The sequence below is a fragment of the Silene latifolia genome, chromosome 11 (assembly GCF_048544455.1).
Source record: "Silene latifolia isolate original U9 population chromosome 11, ASM4854445v1, whole genome shotgun sequence".
NCBI lineage: Eukaryota > Viridiplantae > Streptophyta > Magnoliopsida > Caryophyllales > Caryophyllaceae > Silene > Silene latifolia.
Window position 1 is genome coordinate 178,025,743 of NC_133536.1, and position 4,237 is coordinate 178,029,979.

General features: G+C 37.6%; 1 non-coding gene across 1 annotated transcript; it reads right to left on the reverse strand.

Annotated features, from left to right (window-relative positions):
• Positions 1-3,818: 3,818 nt before the first annotated feature.
• Positions 3,819-3,925, reverse strand: LOC141615780 (small nucleolar RNA R71). Its single transcript, XR_012530181.1, has one exon. It is a non-coding gene; the product is annotated as a small nucleolar RNA R71 (small nucleolar RNA).
• Positions 3,926-4,237: the final 312 nt, after the last annotated feature.

A 4,237-nucleotide genomic window follows, 5' to 3' on the forward strand; every position in this document is an offset into this window, starting at 1 on the left:
TAAACACAAAGACTCAATCTTTAACATGAGAAATCAAAGATTCAATCTTGTAAAGAACAATGGTGAGAAGAGAAAAGATGAACAAGAGAGAGAATAACAACAATCTAACATAAACAATTAAGATTAAACTTGAAAGAAAAACAAATGTAAACAAATGAAATTAGGAAGAGAAATTATACCCACTCAATAGCAAAGAAAGGAACTTGGATTGAAATATGGAAGGATTCTTCAATTCTCCAAATACAACCCAAAATTACTAATTGTAAACTAATGAAAAGGGAAGAACTTGAATGAACAAAAGAAGAATTAAACTTATAATTAAAGAAAGATAACAACTTTTTATTGAATGAAAATAAGAGAAGAAATATGAGGGTTTTACAATATTGAGAGAGAATAAGATGAACTAGTCTAATTTAATTCTAAGGTTTGATAAATAGTATTTTAGTCACTTTTTACCCCGCATTTACAATATTGATAAATAGTATTTCTACTCGATTTTGTGTGCTTATACGGTTAAAAAGCTCACTTATTAACTAGTTTACAATAATTAGGTGTCTTAGTCATATTTAATATTTAATCGTATTTTTATTATAATACTCGCATTTCTATTAGTTTACTAATTTATAATTATTAGTCATATTAGTTATATTTAATCATTACTCGCGTTTTCAATAACATTAGTATTAGTATTAATATTATTTTATTGTTTATAATTTGTAGGCGAGGCATTATAATAGAACGGAGATTCAAGGGAGAGTAATTTGAAACGGAATTGAGACGATTCAAGACGGAGTCAAAGGATGAAAATGGGAAGTAAACAAAGCAAAATCACAAGTCAACCATTGACTTGTCACCTTATCACCCCCATTACCAATCACCATTGTCGCGTCCTTCATTCACCACCAAATCAGACCACCATCATCAGTCACTCATTTCACCATAATTCTTCCCCTGCATTCATCACCAATCAAGCAACAACAACATCATGATCAACCCGCCATCACCATTCATCTCCATTTTCTTATAAACTTACCATTTAACCCGAATATCATCAATCATCTCTTGCTCCTTCTCGCCTTTGTCAACCCAGATTCGAGCATACCCTCCTCCATAATCAAACACCACCTGCATCACCATTGTCACTCACCTTCACTGCAATTCAGCCATCGTCAACAATGGCAATTACCATCACCATACTCCACCACCATTTATGCGCTAATAAGCAACAACGATTCCGAGCTCGGAATTCAACCCAGAAATCCGACAACAATCCACCTGCCATCCCCATTCAGTCACAACCATCAATTCATTCTCCACCACCATAGCTGCAACCCGACACCATTTAAATCGTCATCGACATCACCACCGCCATTGTTAATCATGACTCCGTCATCCCTCATTCACACCAATCTGCAACAAGTGCATCCCCAGCCGGGCACCCGTCAGCCGCTCAACCGGCTCACAACTCAATTACATCAAATTTGCATTGCCAGCCGGCAACCCGACCGCCGCCCCTCATCCCGGCTGGGAATACATGCAAAATTTAATTGTTTTCCAGGAACCTCCCAGCCGGTGCCATCACCGACCGCCGGGCACCCGGCTGGGACATCCCATTGCTACGATTAATCCCCTTTCCCCTTTGTTTTGTTTTGTTTTGACTCATGTATCGTGGTTGGGTGTGTGTTGAGTGAGATTAGAGTTATTAATATTATTATTATTATTATTATTATTATTAATGTTATTATTAATATTAGTATTATTATTATTAGATTAAATACTAGGAGTAGTATATAAAGACACACCTCAACACCTTACAAACAGGACCCTTACTAGACATTACCACCCAATTACTTTACCTTAGAATTAAATTAGACTAGTTCATCTTATTCTCTCTCAATATTGTAAAACCCTCATATTTCTTCTCTTATTTTCATTCAATAAAAAGTTGTTATCTTTCTTTAATTATAAGTTTAATTCTTCTTTTGTTCATTCAAGTTCTTCCCTTTTCATTAGTTTACAATTAGTAATTTTGGGTTGTATTTGGGGAATTAAAGAATCCTTTCATTCTTCCAATCCAAGTTTCCACCTTTTGCAATTAAGTGGTATAATTTCTCTTCCTTATTTCATTTGTTTACATTTTGTTTTTCTCTTAATTCTTGTTTAGTTGTTCATGTTAGAATACTATTTCTTGTTGTTTAATTGATCTAATCTCTCTCTTGCTTATCTTTTCTTTGTTTTTCATTGTTGTTGCTCTCAAAGATTTAATCTTTGAGTTGCTATTGTTAAAGTTTGTGTCTTTTTGCATTAATCTCTTTCCATCTTAGATTAATTTGTCTTTCCTCATAGTTTTGTTGATTAATTACATGATTAGTAGTAGAATTTATTCTCCCACCATGTTCATGATTAATGAATCCATCTTTATTATCTCCTTTGTCTTAAGAAACATGATTAGTGAGTAGTCTTCCACTAGGACTCGGTTTGACCCAATATGAGTAATTTCACTAATTGAATCTCATAAAGGCTAATTATTTGGGGAAATTGGTGAGGGTAGTTTAGAGGATTGACTTGACTTATGGATCGATTTTGGGTAGTGTCGACTTGTAACCCTTGTCCACCAACGAGAGTTGGTTAGGTTGTAAATCGGTGCCTAATTTGTCCTTATCGCTAACCTTGGTTGAGACCGAAAGGGAGAACTAAGGGAGGGTACCTCTAGACTAGCGTTTGAAATCGACCCTCGAGAGAGGGAGTGGGATGACCCGGAATACGATGAGTACTTAATGACCTTGACCGATTTCTTGACCTCCTTGGAAAAGTGCACATTTTTGGGGTTGTTGGGTGTTGAGTTAAGGATTCCGACCTTCGAACCCGAGAGGGGGGTTGGTGGGTAGTGCTAGTGTCCTACTTCGAACCCGAGAGGGGGGTCTTAGGCGAATTAGAGCCATCTCCTCCTTACTTGTCTACCCGAGTGATTAGTCTAGGGAATTAGAATGTGGAATTACGAATTGTTGTGGGAGAACCGAGTTCTAGGCCTTTTATTCATTTGATTTACAATTTATTTCTCTCTTGCTCATTTATCATCTTTTGTTAAATTGCATTTCATTTCATTTAGTTTAGTTGTTTAGTTTTAAGCCTCATCCAAATATCTCCGACTTAGCTAAGCATAAGAATTTAGACAATTAGTAATCACTCTTGCTCTCTGTGGATTCGACCTCGACTACCCTACTACATTAGTTGAGTTATTTGTTTGATCGGGGGAGTGCGACAAAACCCCGCTATCAAAATGGCGCCGTTGCCGGGGAGCATTGGCATGATATTAATTGTTTTGTTCTAGTTTAGACTAAGTTATTGTCACTTTTGCACACCTTGGTGTGCCATCTATCTTGCTAATATAGTCACTTGAGTGTGTAGTGGTTTTTAAGAATCTATTTGAAAATCCGGAAGGTACAACAATGGTCGCGGTTCCTATGAGAGATAATTTGGCTCCGAAGAAGGTGGTGAACCCAAGTATTGTCAAGCCACCTATTCAAGCCAATAACTTTGATGTGAAGGCTACTTTGTTGCAACTAGTCCAAGGAAACCAATTCGGAGGGGGATCCACCGAAAACCCCAATGAACATCTTAATGAATTCTTGGATAGTTGTGACATGTTCAAAGCAAATGGAGTGTCGGAGGATGCCATCCGCCTTAGACTCTTTCCTTATTCCTTGAGGGGGAGTGCTAAGGAATGGTTGAAGAGTTGTGAGCCCGATTCATTTAGAACTTGGAATGATGTCTCCAAGGCCTTCTTGAACAAGTACTTTCCACCACAAAGGACCGCAAGAATCAAGAGTGAGCTTCAAGGCTTCACCCAACATGATGATGAGACCCTTTATGAGGCGTGGGAAAGATACAAAGGACTCCAAAGGTTGTGTCCTCATCACGGGATAGGAGAAGATGAGTTGATCAACAACTTTTATGAGGGGTTGAGCAATGAGATGAAAATGAACCTAGATTCCGGCTCGGGAAAAGGGGCATTAGATAAAATTGATCACAAGACGGCCAAGGAGCTTATTGAGGAAATGGCTTCCCGAACTTTTCATTGGAATAATGATATGCACAAGAGGAAGGGAAAGACAACCGTTGAGTCGACCAACAATGTTGAGGTTAAAGGGTTGATAGAAGAACTCAAGCAACAAATTTCTTTGTTGAACTCAAGCAACACCTCAAGAAACCCTTCATCAAATTGGTCACAAGTGTA